Below are 18,121 nucleotides of genomic sequence, written 5' to 3'. Positions count from 1 at the left end.
TGGGTATAGCTGTTTCAATTTAAAATAATGAAATAAACAACTTAAATCATGAAATGTGTAGGTTTTAATGTAAATATGAGAACAACTTTCAGGTTCAGTCAGTTTAACTTAAATCACCAAATATCAGATTACAATAAAAAATAATATTTCTCCATGGTAGATCTCAGACCAGTTGGGATTCAGAGTCGCAACCACCCTGTTTGAGACTGTTGATGTTCAACAATTTACAACAACAACAAAGATGTTAAATTGTATTCAGACAGATTTCTATTCTACATTGTAGGTTTTAAATCTTCTTATCAAACTCACCCAGTGTGTTAATTCTAACTGACTGACTGTACTGGGAGTAGTAAACTGGTTCTCCTCTTCCTCCTCTGCACCAGTACTGTCCTTCCTGTGAGACACTGATTTGTCCATTTGACTTGAAAACATCATCTTGTCTGATCAGGAGTTCAGTGGATTGATCTCCTCTGTACCAGTAATATTTCCAACCAGATGATGGATTCACAGAGCAGCTTAGAGTCACACTGCCCCATACTGGTATGATTGTTGTTGTAAGTTTGGCTTTGGGTTTATCTGTTGATAAAATATGACAAAACATGTAAATTATTCAGATGGAAATTACTTTAAAGTCATTTAAATTTACTTTGTCATTTGACAGACACTTGTCTCCAAAGTGACTTATAAGTTAGATACAAGTCATGCGACAGACTCTACTATTGGAATCCTTCCACATATTTTACATTTTTTTTATCTTTCAATGCCTACAGTCAGTACTACAGCAGTTTTAGATTACAGTGCACCAACATGCACCATGTGTTGAAACTATCAAGTAATTCTGGTCAAAGTTTCTGAGAAAAAAAAAATCTTTACACAGTGAAATTAAAATATATTTTGAAATAATTTAAAATCAGACAATTAGACAAAACACACTGAAAGAATAAGATCATAAATACTATCAGTTCTGTTGGTAAAACATTGATGACTCACCTGATACAGTTAAAGAGACAATATTACTTTTTTTTATTTGATTTGAGCTCCTGTGGAAACCAAAACAGTGGTATTGACCACTGTAACTTGTAGATAGAAGTTGTAATGTGAAGCGTTTATGTGAATTGTACTGAACAAACTCTCGACCGTCTTTATTCCATCTGTATTTCCAGTCAGTGTCTTTTCCTTCCCTCATGTCACATATGAAGGTCACAGACTGTCCAGTAAAAAAACTGGACCAGTTGGGCTCAAGGGTCAAAACAGCATCTAAAACCAATAGAAACTAAAAAATAACTACAAAGTTATGAATATAAAGTATTACAGTACAAACTATTTTACTCACAGGGAGAGATTAATCATAATTAATTAAATAAGAAGAAGAGAAGTGAACATTTACCTTGAGCATGTCCAGAGGAGAAGATTGTGTTCAGCACTGAAATAAAGACTGAAACTTAGCACATTAAGAGGAAAACACAGCAAACAACTGGACTTTCATTAATGACTAAATGTAACAAATGATCAGTGGTAAAAATCACATCAAACTGTATCTGATGATTTAACACAGTCGTCCTCTAAAGATCCTTCCTACAAAACAACCAAGCTGATAATAAGTGTGCTCTGTTCAAAGTGAACAAACCTCTGATCCTCTGTTCTCCTCACCAAAACATTTTCTCTCATTTGTTCCATCAATCAGTGATTTACTCACAGAAAAACTGCAGCACACAGAGAAAAGTGTGTCCCATCCTCACATCCAACACCGACTCTCGGAGAAATTAACCAAACTGCAGCAAATGAAGAGAAACTCTGTGAAAACACAAGTTAGTTCATATGTGAAGTAAATGTGAGAAACATGAGTGATGAACATTGTTAGTAGAGTGTTTGGATAACAGCATGGAAAACAGGAGACTTGTACAGTTTTTGTACTAGAAATACAGAAAATGATGATGAACTGGTTTTCTGGATTTTCCATATATTTTAACAACAGAGATAGAGATGACTTCTTGAGCTACATTTCAAACACAACAACAACTGTTTGAATAACATCATGGTTAAACCATTAACTACAGTGTTCACTTTGTTGTGTTGAAGTCAGAAACTAACAGAAACAAAAATTCCCCATTTAATATATTTACTCTTCCCACGTTCTATGACCAAATAAAACTTTAGATTTACAGTAAAAAAAACAGATAAATATTAACTATATAATTTGTTCTACAGTAAAAACCTTTAACCTTTTACACCAGATTTATAAAAATAGCCCATTTTACAGGTTCGATCTCAGAAACTCTCTTAACTTCCACCTACAGCTGCTTTACTCAACAAAAACTAATTAGTCAATTTTAATAAATAAAGTGGTGATGAAGACTGTAGTAATGGTTTGTTTGGCTTCACTCCAGTGAAACCAAACTAATGAATTAAAAGGAGAACATATTTCACATGTATACTATTAACTGCAATAAACTGGTAAAGAAAGTTTTTAAAATCATTGATAAAAGAAAATAGAAAAAACAAAAATATCTTTAGTACTCGTTATGCAAATTGTCCCATTATTAATGTGATATAATACAGCCACCTGGAAACATCACTAATGTTTGCAGCTGGTAAAGATGGAGCTAATTTTAACCACTTTGGTCGATGTAGGAGTAACATGAAATAGAAATATTATATTTAAGTACAAGTATCCCAATATCGTACCCGTGTTCAGTACTTGAGTAAATGTACTTTATGTACTTTCGACCACAGGTGTTCCCCGCTGAGTCATCAGAAATGATCAAACTGACAAAAAGAAAAACTAATCTAAACTGTTCTAGAGAAAGCTCATCTGGATTTTCAGCTATAATTTCTTGTCTTAGAAATAACATGACACATTTCTCTTCACTTTCAACACTTTCAAATGAGTGGAAAATAATATATATATAAGATTTGAAGTCTCCTCATAATCTCTCTACATATACACAAGTTTCTAATCTCATAGTTGACATATCTACATGATTATAGCTCAGCCTGAATACACTGATTGTGAATATATGTACATGTAGAAAACTAAGCAGTCCAGTAGAGTGTTACCACAGTCCTCCAAACTGAGAAACTGGACAAACTCCTGACTCTCTGCTCTTCTCACTATTAATATTTTCCTTCAATTGTATCATTCAAACAGAGAAAGTCGTGTACTCACAGAATATCTTCAGCATCCAGAGCAAGTATCACATCGTCACATTTAGTACTGAGTCTGTCTCTGTGTTTCTGAGAACTCTGTTCTCTTTCAATCAGGAGAAAACTGCATCTGAAAAGAGACAACTGTGGACACATACTATATGTCTGTATTTAGTTTGACCACAGAAAACTTGTGTGAAAACATGTTCACACTTCCTGCTCAGCAACTGTTTATATAAGCTGAAAAGAAGAGACAGAGAGAATATTAAAGAATTAAATAAAACAAACACAAAATCAAATAAAACACTTAATATTAATAATTTAAATGTATTATTGTTACATATTACATTTCATTTTTCAAACAGTGTAACATATATTTTACATTGTGTGTTAATTTGTGCATGTTATACTGCGTAGTGTTCACTGCCCTCACCCCCTTCATATTTCCTGTATTGTGGTGAATGTGATGTCTGTGTATGTTTGAAGAGCGTGTTTGTAAATAGATCTTGTGTGTGAATGTATCATACATATGTATATCAAAATATTTAATTCACTTGTTGCATTGTCTCTGTTTTATGTGAAATCCCGGATTTTATATTATATCTATTTAAACATGTATATTATTGTATATTATTCAATAACAAAAGCTGAATACAAATGTTCCTCACTCAGTTAATCAACATAGTACCAATTCAATTCAATTCAATTCAATTTTATTTGTATAGCGCCAATTTACAACAGAAGTTATCTCAAGGCACTTTACAGTGTAAGGTTTAAGACCTTACAGAAAATATTTATACAAAAAATTATAGAGAAAACCCAACAATCCCATTTCCCTTTAGAGGAAGAAACCTACAGCAGAACCAGGCTCATAGTGGGCGGCCATCTGCCTCGACCGGTTGGGGTGAGTGGAAAGAGAAGAGAGAAAAGAACAGCAGGCAATAAAGACAACAACAAGCATCAAGAACATTGGGCAGATGAACTGGATTCTGGAGATGTACAGCTCCAGGCCGAGGATACCTGCAGAAAAGTACAGAGAGAGGGAGACAGAGAGGAGGAAACACAACTAAAAGAGAGAGAAGACACAAAGTAAATGACATAAAATGGTGGCATTTGCATTGATACAGGAGAAATGAGAGAGGAGAGGAGCTCAGTTTGTCAGTAGAGGTCCCCCAGCAGAATAACCTATATCAGCATAACTAAGAGATGGTTCAGAGTCACCTGATCCATCTCTAACTATAAGCTTTATAAAAAAGGAAAGTTTTAAGTCTAGTCTTAAATGTAGAGACGGTGTCTGCCTCCCGAACCTGAACTGGGAGCTGGTTCCACAGGAGAGGGGCTTGATAAAGCTAAAGGCTCTGCCTCCCATTCTACATTTGGAAACTCTAGGAACCACAAGTAAACCTGCAGTCTGAGAACGGAGAGTTCTGCTTGGAAGATAAGGAACTATGAGGTCTTTAAGATAAGATGGAGCCTGATTATTAAGGGATTTATAAGTTAGGAGAAGAATTTTAAATTCAATTCTGGATTTAACAGGGAGCCAATGGAGAGAAGCTAACGTTGGAGAAATATGATCTCTCTTGCTAATTCCAGTCAGAACTCTGGCTGCAGCATTTTGGATTAACTGGAGGCTCTTTAATGAGTTATTGGGACATCCTATTAATAAGGAATTACAATAGTCAAGTCTGGAAGTAACAAATGCATGGACTAGTTTTTCAGCATCACTTTGGGACAGGATGCTCCTAATTTTAGCAATGTTTCTTAGGTGAAAAAAGGCAGTTCTAGAGATTTCTTTGATGTATGAAGTGATGGCGGCGCGGCAGTAGCTCGCAGCGGCCTCTCCGGAGACCAACAATGGTGCTTTTCGTGGTTTTCCGCGTTTTTAGCACGACCACACACAATAATGAACACCAACAACAGTTGTGTTCGGGTTTACGATCGCCAGACGCTGCTTCGACTCAGGTATAATGCACCGACCAAGCTGCATGATGATCTGCAGGACGACCTCCGCGACCTCGGGTTACGACCTCGGCCACGAACACCAGGCCCCCAGTCTCCGGCCTTGCCTGAGGCCAGTGGCCGGGCGAAGGCACATCGGAAGCGGTGCTCGAGGAAGCGGAAACGCGGCAAACGGGCGGGTGTCCGGGCTAGGCTAAGTGCTAACCCTAGCCGGCCGGCTTTACCGTCCATGTTTTTAGCTAATGTCTGCTCCCTGGACAATAAACTGGACTACATCCGACTACAGCGAACTACGCGGCGTGAGTACAGAGACTGCTGCGTCTTTGTCTTCACAGAGACGTGGCTCAGCGACAGAGTCCCGGACGCCGCCATCAAGCTACACGGCCTAACCGCGTTTCGAGCCGACAGGAACCCAGCTCTGTGCGGTAAGAGTCGCGGCGGTGGTGTGTGTGTTTTTATTAACATGGACTGGTGTAAGGACTCTGTGCTGGTTTCCAGCTACTGTTCACCACTTGTGGAGTTTGTGACTGTTCGGTGCAGACCTTTTTATTTACCGAGGGAATTCACCACTGTTTTCATCTTTGGAGTTTACATCCCTCCTGGCGTTAATGCCAAAGAGGCGTTGGGTGAACTACATGGAGCTATCAGCGACGTGCAGAACGCCCAACCTGACGGACTGATCATCATTGCCGGAGATTTCAACCATGTAAATCTCAAGTTGGTGCTCCCTAAACTCCATCAGCATGTGGACTTTGCAACGAGAGGGGACAACGAGCTGGATCGTGTTTACACCAACATCCCCGGCGCGTACCGAGCGGAGCCCCGCCCCCACCTCGGATACTCAGACCACATCTCTGTTATGCTAATTCCAGCATACAGACCACTTGTCCGACTCTCCCAACCGGTTCTGAAGCAGGTAAAGCCCTGGCCAGCAGGAGCCATCTCTGCTCTTCAGGACTGCTTTGAGTGCACCGACTGGGACATGTTCAGGGAGGCTGCAACCACCGGTGATTCCGTCAACTTGGAGGAGTACACATCATCAGTGACCAGCTACATCAGCAAGTGTGTTGATGATGTGACCATCTCCAAGACCGTCACTACACGCTCCAACCAGAAACCGTGGATGACTGCTAGGGTGCGTGCGCTGCTGAAGTCAAGGGACTCCGCCTTCAGAGCAGGAGACATGACGGCCTTAAGAACAGCAAGGGCTGAACTGTCCCGAGCCATCAGAGAGGCGAAGCGCGCGCACGCCAGGAGGATCCACGGCCACTTTGAGGACAGTGGAGACAGCCGGCGCATGTGGCAGGGCATCCAGGCGATCACTAACTACAAGACAACTCCACCCGTCTGTGTTAGCGATGCCTCCCTCCCAGATGTGCTGAACGACTTCTACGCCCGATTTGAGGTACAGGTAAAGAATAACACGGTAGCTAGGAAATCCACCCTTCCCCCAAATGATCAGGTGCTCTGTCTCTCCACAGCCGACGTGAGGAAGACTCTACGCAGAATCAACCCACGGAAGGCTGCTGGTCCTGACAACGTTCCTGGCAGGGTCCTCAGGGAATGCGCAGATCAGCTCGTGGATGTCTTCACTGACATCTTCAACATCTCCCTGAGCAGCGCCGTTGTTCCTACATGCCTCAAGTCAACGACCATCGTGCCGGTGCCGAAGACGTCTACTGTCTCCTGCCTCAACGACTACCGCCCTGTTGCACTCACACCCATCATCATGAAGTGCTTCGAGAGGCTGGTCATGAGGCACATCAAGTCCCAGCTTCCACCCTCACTGGACCCGCTGCAGTTTGCGTATCGTCCAAACCGTTCCACGGACGATGCCATCACCACTACTCTCCACCTGGCTCTCAGCCATCTGGACAACAAAGACTCATATGTTCGAATGCTGTTCATAGACTTCAGCTCAGCATTCAACACCATCATTCCCCAGCAGCTGATTGGGAAGCTGAGCCGACTGGGTCTGACCACCACCCTCTGCAACTGGATCCTGGACTTCCTGACTGGGAGACCCCAGTCAGTCCGGATCGGGAACAGCATCTCCAGCACCACCATGCTGAGCACTGGGGCCCCACAGGGCTGTGTGCTCAGTCCACTGCTGTTCACTTTGCTGACTCACGACTGTGTAGCGATGCACAGCTCGAATCAGATCATCAAGTTCGCTGATGACACGACTGTGGTGGGTCTCATCAGCAAGAACGACGAGTCAGCGTACAGAGAGGAGGTACATCAGCTCTCAGCCTGGTGCAAGGCCAACAACCTGTCTCTGAACGTTGGGAAAACTAAAGAGATGGTTGTTGACTTTAGAAGAGCAAAGAGTGACCACTCTCCACTGAACATCGATGGAGCGTCAGTGGAGATCGTCAAGAGCACCAAATTTCTTGGTGTCCATCTGGAGGAGAACCTCACCTGGTCACTCAACACCCGCTCCATCAGCAAAAAGGCCCAGCAGCGTCTCTACTTCCTGAGGAAGCTGAGGAAAGCCCATCTGCCGCCCCCCATTTTGACTACATTTTACAGGGGAACCATTGAGAGCATCCTGAGCGGCTGCATCACTGCCTGGTTTGGGAACTGCACCGTTTCGGATCGCAAGGCCCTACAACGGATAGTGAGGACAGCTGAAAAGATCATTGGAGTCTCTCTCCCCTCCATCACGGACATTTACACCACACGCTGCATCCGCAAGGCTACCTGCATTGTGGACGACCCCACCCACCCCTCACACCCAATCTTCACACTTCTGCCATCAGGGAAGAGGTTCCGGAGCATTCGGGCCCTCACAACCAGACTTTTGAACAGTTTCTTCCCCCAAGCCATCAGGCTCCTCAACACACACACAACAAACTGAACTGAGCACACACACTCGCTAGATTCACACCCTCACAACCAGACTTTTGAACAGTTTCTTCCCCCAAGCCATCAGGCTCCTCAACACACACACAACAAACTGAACTGAGCACACACACTCGCTAGATTTGACATGTTTCCATCCTTCAGTTGTAAATTGTATTCATTTCCGCTACTGGTCGCTGCTGTTTTGTGTTTTGTGTTCTGTGTTCTGTTTTTGCACTGTCTTCTGACGTCTGTCTGCACTTTTTCTTTGTGTTCTTGCACTGTTTGCACTAGGTTGCACAGGATGCACTTTATGTGTTTTGCTAGGACAACTTAGCAGTCCTCAGCCCCATGTTTGTCTTGTTGCCGTTTTATGTAGCACCATGGTTCTGGAGAAACGTTGTCTCATTTCACTATGTACTGCTTCAGCTATATGTGGTTGGAATGACAATAAAGCTTCTTGACTTGACTTGACTTGACTTGAAGGAGATATCCTGATCAAAGATAACTCCGAGGTTTCTTACAGTATTACTTGAGGCCAGAACTAAGTCATCAATGGTGAGAATGTGTTTAGACATAGTGTCTCTGAGATTTTTAGGCCCAAACAGTATAACCTCTGTCTTGTCCGGATTTAGGAGAAGGAAATTGGAGGACATCCAGGTCTTTATGTCTTTTAAGCATTCCTGAAGTTTGACTAATTGATTAGTTTCTCCTGGTTTCATAGATAAATATAGCTGGGTATCATCTGCATAACAATGGAAATTGGAGTGTTTCCTAATAATATTGCCTAAAGGGGACATGTATAAAGTGAAAAGAATCGGTCCAAGCACAGATCCCTGTGGAACTCCATAGCTGACTTTGCTGTGCATGGAAGACTCATCATTAACGTGTACAAACTGAAATCTATCCGATAGATACGATTTAAACCACTCTAGTGCTGTTCCTTTGATTCCAATGACATGTTCGAGTCTGTGTAATAAAATGTTGTGATCTATAGTGTCGAATGCAGCACTAAGATCTAACAAGATGAGTATAGAGAGTAGACCATTGTCTGATGCTAGTAGAAGATCATTAGTGACCTTTACCAGTGCTGTTTCTGTACTATGATGTACTCTAAATCCTGACTGGAAATCTTCATACAAGTTATTGCTATGCAGGTGGTCGTACAATTGCTTAGAAACTATCTTCTCAAGGATTTTAGAGATAAAGGGCAGATTGGATATTGGTCTATAATTCGCTAAGACCCCTGAGTCCAGAGTAGGCTTTTTGAGTAGGGGCTTGACTACAGCAACCTTAAAAGCCTGTGGTACGTAGCCTATTTGTAAAGACAGATTGATCTGATCTAATATGGACGTGCTGATCAAAGGTAAGACATCCTTGAGGAGTCTAGTCGGGATGGGATCTAAGAGACATGTTGATGGTTTAGAGGAATTAATTACTGAAATTAATTCAGAATGATCTACGGGGAGGAAGCAGTCTAAGTACGAGCGTGGATCTAGAGTTGTTGTACAATCCATGCTATATGCAGGGATGATCTGATCAATTTTTTCTCTAATAGTTATGATTTTATTTGTAAAGAAATTCATGAAGTCATTGCTGCTGAGAGTTGAGGGAATACTAGGCTCAACCGAGCTATGACTCTTTGTCAGCCTGGCTACAGTGCTGAAAAGAAACCTAGGGTTGTTCTTATTTGCCTCTATTAATGAGGAGTAATATGAAGTTCTAGCTTTACAGAGGGCTTTTTTATATATTATTAAACTATCTTTCCAGGCTAGGCAATATTCATCTAAATTGGTGGAACGCCACCTCCTTTCCAGCTTACGTGATTTCTGCTTTAAGCTACAGATTTGTGAATTGTACCATGGAACTAACTTCCTCTGACTCACTAGTTTCTTTTTCAGAGGAGCAACAGTATCAAGTATTGTTCCAAGTGAAGCACCAGTACTATTAACAAGATAGTCCACTTGTTCTGGAGTAACATTGAAATAACTGCCTTCCTCTGTGTTGGTACATGGCTCTGAAATAAAAGATGGAATCAGTTCCTTAAATTTGTCAACAGCATTTTCACATAAACATCTACTGTAGAGAATCTTATCTGTAGGTTTAGTAAAGTCTGGTACTGTAAATTCAAATGTAATTAAGAAATGGTCAGATAAAAGAGGGTTTTGGGGAAAAACTATTAACTGATCAACTTCCACACCGTATGTCAGAATAAGATCAAGGGTGTGATTAAAACAGTGAGTGGGTTTATTTACATTTTGGGTAAAACCAATGGAGTCTAATAGTGAATTAAATGCAGTGTTGAGGCAGTTATCATCAACATCTACATGGATATTAAAGTCACCCACTATAATGACTTTATCTGCACTAAGAAATAAATCAGATAGAAACTCTGAGAATTCAGTTAAAAACTCAGAGTAAGGGACAGGAGGACGGTACACAATAACAAACAGGACTGGTTTTTGATTTTTCCAGTTAGGATCAGAGAGGCTAAGAGTGAGGCTCTCAAATGAATTCAAACTATGTTTAGGTCTGGGGTTGATTGACAAACTTGAGTGGAAGATTGCTGCTACTCCTCCACCCCGACCTGTGTTTCTAGGAACATGATAATTAACATGACTTGAGGGGGTCGACTCATTCAGAGAGACATATTCATCCTGCTGCAGCCAGGTTTCAGTAAGACAGAATAAGTCTATTTGATGGTCAGTTATCAAATCATTTACTAAGAGGGATTTAGACGAGAGAGATCTGATATTTAACAGTCCACATTTGATTGTTGTCTTGTTATTTTGTTCTAAGAGAGGAGTCGTCTTTATTTTTATTAGGTTTTTATGAATTACTCCTCTTGTGTCAGTTTTAGATATAAATAATTTAGGTACTCGGGGAGCAGACACTGTCTCTATAGGGTTATAGTAGTTTTTGGGGGGTGACGGCTGTAAGGAAGCTGCAGAGAGGTGTGTAAGACTGCGTCTCTGCGTCCTGGGCTCCACTCTGACATGTCAGGGTTTAGGTCGTCTAATAAACTCTGTCATATTCCTAGAGAGTTGAGACGAACCATCTAAAGTGGGATGGATGCCGTCTCTTCTAATCAGCCCAGGTTTTCTCCAAAACGTTTTCCAATTGTCTATGTAGCATAAACATGTCGTCACTGGTCAGATTGGGAAGGGGTCCAGAGAAAACTACGGAGTTACACACCGATTCAACGTTAATTTTAGTGACTTCCGATTGGCGTAATCGGGCGTCATTAACTCCTGTGTGAATTATTATCTTACTATATTTACGTTTATCCTTACACAGGAGTTTTAAATAGGACTCGACGTCGCCCGCTCTGGCCCCAGGAATACACTTGACTATGGCCGCTGGAGTCTCTAACTTCACGTTTCTGACTATGGAGCTGCCAATAACCAGAGTGGGTTTCTCAGCAGGTGTGTTGCTGAGTGGGGAAAACCGGTTGGAAACGTGAACCTGGTCGTGGTGAACCTTGGGCGAGTGTCTAGGGTTATGCTTCCTACGAACCGTCACACAGCCGGCCTGACTTCCCGGCTGCTCGGGAACTGCCGGGGGACAGCTAACAGGAGCTATGCTAACAGGAGCTATGCTAACAGGAGCTAGGCTAACAGGAGCTAGGCTAACAGGAGCTAAGCTAACAGGAGCTATGCTAACAGGAGCTAGGCTAACAGGAGCTATGCTAACAGGAGCTAGGCTAACAGGAGCTAAGCTAACAGGAGCTAGGCTAACAGGAGCTAGGCTAACAGGAGCTAGGCTAACAGGAGCTATGCTAACAGGAGCTATGCTAACAGGAGCTATGCTAACAGGAGCTATGCTAACAGGAGCTAGGCTAGCTGGCTTGTTTTCCACGGTGCGGAGCCGAGTCTCCAAATCAGTCAGCCTCGCCTCCAAAGCTGCAAATAAACTACATTTATTACAAATTCCCTTCTCACTAAAGGAGGCAGAGGAAAAACTAAACATGTGACAAACCGAGCAAGAGAGAGCAGGAGGAGAAGAGGGAGAAGAAGAAGAGGGAGAAGCAGCCATGGCTAACAGAGTTAAGCTAGCAGACCTCACAACACAAGAAAACAAGAGTAATAATAATAAGTATTATGAACGGTCCTTAAGCAACACAGGTGTATGTTATAACTCTTACGCCAGTAGTGCTTTTCACTAACACTATAATTTAGCTTAAAGTTTGTTAAATTTAGCGAAACAAACAGAGCAACTGAAAAGCGAGTCAGCGTCGACAACAGGAAGAGATACGATACGATACGCCTACCGTAGGAGGAGCAGCCAATCGTGTCCTCACATACACTTTGCTGCACCTGTAGTAAAATCTGGTTCATCAGGATTCAGAACAACCTGGAAACTAAGCAGACGTTCTGTTATTAGTAGACATCATGATCTGAAACATGAGTAAATACTTTGATTCACTAGTTGACATTAGTCCTAAAATAAACATTACATTTAGAATAAATTTCACTTTATTACAAAACTAATGTGAAGAAATATATAATAAAATCATTTATTGATCAAAATGACTCCCAGTTGTTAGTGATCTGTGCAGCAAAGTCATGTGGTAGTGAAGGCAGGAAAACTGAGCAAAGGTTTGCAGAGGGGGGAGGTGAGTGTGACTGAGAGAGGAAGATGAAAGAATCTGCTGGTAGAGAGGATATGACTGAACTGACATTTATACAACATGGATGCATTTGTGTGTTTGTACTTACTAAGACATTTGGACCTGTTTCTAGTTTCTTCATTCATTTGTTTTAATTCATTTGTGATTGTGCAGAAAACCACAAAATGAAAGTGAGTCACTGCATCTCCATCTGAGCACTACTGTCAGCTGCTGTCTCCTCCCTACCTCACCCCCACCTCCTCTAAATCTGAACCAGGTTGATGTTTTTGTAGCAAACTTGAATAACGACACAGTGTGATTTATTTCTTGTCCGCTTTCCACCAAAATGCACAGACATAGTGATACATTGTTAAGACGCCTCTGTCTTGCATCTTGTCTCAGTGCTACATCACAATATGTGAGCGCTCTACACTCTTCACAGAGGTGCTCATTAGAGGGTACAGTATTATAATGTAGCACCTTCTTGATATTTCTCTAAAAGTACTTTTTGTGTGTGCAAGAAAGTGGATGTCATATATATGTAAATAAAACACACCACAAAGAAACAACACACAAAATATGTCTTTGACTGTAGTCAGAATCAGAATCAGAATCAGAATTAGTCATGATTGTATTACAATGAAAGAAAATCAAAAGATATAGGGGGTGCCTTGTTTAATTCACTATCCTCACATTTTCATCCACTTTTGTAGTAGTTTCTCTCCCAGAAAGAAACAGTGATGTTAACTGTTGGAGATAAATGTAGATGTATAAAAAGTTTACGTGTTCTTTTAGACCAGGTTCTGCTGTTAAATTTGATGTGAAGCTTCACAATATTATTTTGTGCTTAGTTCCTTGTTTCACATTGTGTGAAAAATCTCACCCAAGTCCCCCAATTTGGGGACGTTGAGACAGAGAGACAGCTGTGCCTTTTGCGTCTCTATTAATCAGGGGTCTCAAACTCAATTTACCTGGGGGCCGCAGGAAGCAGAGTCTGGGTGAAGCTGGGCCGCATCAGATTTTCCACAAGAAAAGTTTTGTTTAAAAAAAATCCAATCTTCTCAAATCTCTCTCTCTTTTTTTTAAATACAAAATAAATAAAAACAGTTTGAGACCCCTGCTATAAAGAGTCTCAAAAAAAGCAGGTGTGTCAGGAGGCTTCATCTGTCATAAGAGACCGAAAACTATAACACAGACAACTTTTTGTATGAAGAGAATCTAACAGAAACAATTCTGACAGTTTACTGCGGAAACAAGAGTTTATTGATTTACAAAAGCATTAAACCAAGGTTTTAAAAATACACAAAATCCAATCCTGGTCAAAAGAATATTTAAACAGTATCTAATAATAGTTTTTCAAAACAGAGAAAAAGCCTGTATCTATTTATCATGGTCACAATATAATGAAAAAACGGAAAAAATAAACGTTTTGTACCAAATACCGTTATAAGATGTTTAAACAGCACAGTTACTGAATTTAAAGTTCTGAACACAGATATATATTTTTATTTTGAAGTTGTCATCCATTGCAGTGGTTTGTTGACATAGATTTCTTTATTCATCTGGAGAAAAAACAGAAGTTAAAGAAATGAGAGTAATTGAAGATTCAAACTGATTTTTATTGATATACCTCCACTTACAACCAAATTCAGTCTGTTGAAAATAAATCATTACAGATAAATCCCAAAATAATCGTCATATAATTACTAGATTATTACCAAAGGATGATCCTGGTTTGACTTCAGAATAAACATTTTCACATTCTGCTGAAAGAATTGATTCTCCTGTAAATAAAGTTCAAAATAAATGAGTATAAATCGTTTGACACTTGAAGCTCAGTTTACAATGGTAATACAATTAATTCTATTGTTTTAACCACCAGCATTTAAACAATAGAGCAATAACATTCAATTCATAAAACATCATGTAAAATAAAAAAATTGTAAATTGTAATTAATTCATCTCAAATATAGATTTGAAACTTAATAATGATCAGTAAAAAAAGTTCAGAAAAGTTATTTCTAATTAATGTATACACCCGTACTGTACCATTTTCAGTGTCTTCAGAGCCTTTGATGGATTCATAAAACAAAGTTTCATCTAATAAAAAGTGATCAAATAAAAAAAGTTAGCCTGAAATATATCAATCCATGCATATGAATTTTACAGTTTTCTACATAAGAAAACCTGAGATTTAAATATTAGATATTATATTAGAATATTAGGATATTTTATAATATTAGACTATTAATATTAAATCATAAAATGAATCAGGATTAATACTGACCATGGAGAAGAGAAGTATATGTTTTGGGTTGTGTTTCGTCCTGGTTGGTCACGTGACATGTAGCAGAGCTCTGATTGGTTCTCTGAGACCTGGTGGACGCCAACACATGAGAACTGGATTAGACTGAATGAGGAACATGTAATGTACTGATGTTCTGCTCACAATGAGAGAGAAGAGAGTTGTACCAACCTGATGAAGCAGCAACCTGTGATGAAGACATTTGACGTTATTTAAAATATTCGACTACATTTTATACAATTTCATTGTAGTAAATATATAAGAATATAATTCTCTGATCAACAATTGTGACTCTCATCAAATATAAGAAGTAAAACATTTCACCTTTTGACTTTCTGCAGCAACAAAGTAGCAGCAAGAGAAAAATCAGCAAAATGCCACAAACCAACCCAACGACCAGTGACACAGGAAATGAAGAGTTTTCAGTCGTAGACGTCACTGTAATAAATAACAAGTATTATTACTGTGCAACCAGAGTGTTTTACAACAACAGAAAGTCAAAGTCACATCAAGTCTTAGTTTTAAATACAAGACTTTCTTCCAGGACAAAGACGATAAATGAAACGACATTTAGCAACAACCTACACTGTATTTCAACTCACTCACTGCTACATGTACATGAATATTTAGACATAGAACAGAGTAAATCAACATAAAATACAACTCTAAACTTATTTTAATATGAATTTCTACAAATGAACTCTGTTTACTGTTTGTGTTTTTCTGTTTTGGAAAAAACACACTGAAAGAATAGGATCATAACTACTATCAGTTCTGTTGGTAAAACATTGATGACTCACCTGATACAGTTAAAGAGACAATATTACTTTTTTTTATTTGATTTGAGCTCCTGTGGAAACCAAAACAGTGGTATCGACCACTGTAATTTGTAGATAGAGGTTTTAATGTGAAGCGTTTATGTGAATTGTACTGAACAAACTCTCGACCGTCTTTATTCCATCTGTATTTCCAGTCAGTGTCGTTTCCTTCCTTCATGTCACATATGAAGGTCACAGACTCTCCAGTAAAAAAAACTGAACCAGTTGGGCTCAAGGGTCAAAACAGCATCTAAAACCAATAGAAACAAAAAATAACTACAAAATTATGAATATAAAGTTTTACAGTACAAACTATTTTACTCACAGAGAGAGATTAATCATAATTAATTAAATAAGAAGAAGAGAAGTGAACATTTACCTTGAGCATGTCCAGAGGAGAAGATTGTGTTCAGCACTGAAATAAAGACTGAAACTTAACACATCAAGAGGAAAACACAGCAAATAACTGGACTTTCATTAATGACTAAATGTAACAAATGATCAGTGGTAAAAATCACATCAAACTGTATCTGATGATTTAACACAGTCGTCCTCTAAAGATCCTTCCTACAAAACAACCAAGCTGGTAACAAGTGTGCTCTTTTCAAAGTGAACAAACCTCTGATCCTCTGTTCTCCTCACTACAACATTTTCTCTCATTTGTTCCATCAATCAGTGATTTACTCACAGAAAAACTGCAGCACACAGAGAAAAGTGTGTCCCATCCTCACATCCAACACTGACTCTGGGAGAAATTCTTTAAACTGCAGCAAATGAAGAGAAACTCTGTGAAAACACAAGTTACTGTATCTCCTGTCCTCATGGACTATGGTTCTGCATTATTAGCTTATTTACTGGTACATTTGCGGACTTATATACAGCAAATAGTCATATTTGATATAATCCTTAAGGTTGAACTCATTGTTTGAATAAATATTGACAATATCTGTTGATTTTATGAACAATAAAAATGGTATTTAGACTGAAATCACAGCACAGCAAGAATGGAAATGAAAACAGTTTATCTATGAAGTAAATGTGAGAAACATGAGTGAAGAATTGTTTGTAGAGTGTTTGGGTAACAGCATGAAAAACAGGAGACTTGTAAAGTCTTAGTACTAGAAATACAGAAAATGCTGATGAACTGGTTTTCTGGAGTTTCCATGTATTTTAACAGCAGAGATAGAGATGACTTCTTGAGCTGCATTTCAAACACAACAACAACTGTTTCAATGAATGGTTTAACTATTCATTGTTAAAACATCAACTACAGTTTTCACTTTGTTGTGTTGAAGTCAGAAACTAACAGGAACAAACATTTCCCGTTCAATGTATTTACTCTTCCCACGTTCTATGACTAAATAAAACTTTACAGTAAAAAAAAGATAAATATTAACTATATGATTTTTTCTACAATAAAAACCTTTAACATTTTAAACCAGATTTATAAAAATAGCCCATTTTACAGGTTTGATCTTAGAAACTCTCTTAACTTACACCTACAGCTGCTTTATTCAACAAAAACTAATTAGTCAATTTTAATATATAAAGTGGTGATGAAGACTGTAGTGATTCATTTATTGGATTGAATGTTTCACTGATCATATTATAATATACTTCAATTATACTATAAATGTAGGCATTGAGAAGATTAGACGTGATAAACAATTCAAAAACCTTATTTCTGAGAGTTTCATTAGCAAACTCATGAACATCCTTCATTTTTATTTTCTAGAAACTGACCCTTTAGCAATGAAATAGAAAAAACAAAAATATTTTTAGTACTTGTTATGCAAATTGTCCAAATTCAGAATAAGATTCTATTAATGTGATATAATACATCCATCTAGAAATATCACTAATGTTGCAGCTGGTAAAGATAAGTGAGTCCAAGAGATGAGCTAATCTTAACCACTTTGGTCGATGTAGGAGTAACATGAAATAAATAGAATTATAAATGCGATTTATATTTAAGTACAAGTATCCCAATATTGTACCTGTGTCCAGTACTTGAGTAACTGTACTTTATGTACTTTCCACCACAGGTGTTCCCTGCTGAGTCATCAGAAATGATCAAACTGACAAAAAGAAAAACTAATCTAAACTGTTCTAGAGAAAGCTCATCTGGATTTTCAGCTACAATTTCTTGTCTTATAAATAACATGACACATTTCTCTGGTGGTAAAACACTTTAAACAAACTTTCAAATGAATGGAATGACTTAATATAGGAGATTTGAAATCTCCTCATAATCTCTCTACTTATACACAAGTTTCAAATCTCATAGTTGACATATCTACATGATGGTAGCTCAGCCTGAATACACTGATTGTGAATATATGTACAAGCAGTCCAGTAGAGTGTTACCACAGTCCTCCAAACTGAGAAACTGGACAAACTCCTGACTCTCAGTTCTTCTCATTATTAATATTTTCCTCCAAT

At 39.1% G+C, this 18,121-nt stretch overlaps 1 protein-coding gene and 1 long non-coding RNA gene across 2 annotated transcripts in view; both read right to left on the bottom strand.

Moving 5' to 3' along the window:
• Window positions 1-18,121, bottom strand: part of LOC117153014 (basement membrane-specific heparan sulfate proteoglycan core protein-like) — a 328,715-nt gene that overhangs the window by 137,056 nt on the left and 173,538 nt on the right. The gene's annotated exons all lie outside the window — the stretch shown is intronic.
• Window positions 14,864-15,885, bottom strand: LOC113157430. The gene is made up of 3 exons (XR_003298474.2): window positions 15,186-15,885; window positions 15,033-15,048; window positions 14,864-14,932 (listed from the first exon to the last, which is right to left on the bottom strand). It is a non-coding gene; the product is annotated as an uncharacterized LOC113157430 (long non-coding RNA).

This window comes from Anabas testudineus, chromosome 18 (assembly GCF_900324465.2).
Source record: "Anabas testudineus chromosome 18, fAnaTes1.2, whole genome shotgun sequence".
NCBI classification, from domain to species: Eukaryota; Metazoa; Chordata; class Actinopteri; order Anabantiformes; family Anabantidae; genus Anabas; species Anabas testudineus.
The sequence above is the reverse complement of the archived record's forward strand: the minus strand, read 5'-3'. Positions and strand labels throughout refer to the sequence as shown.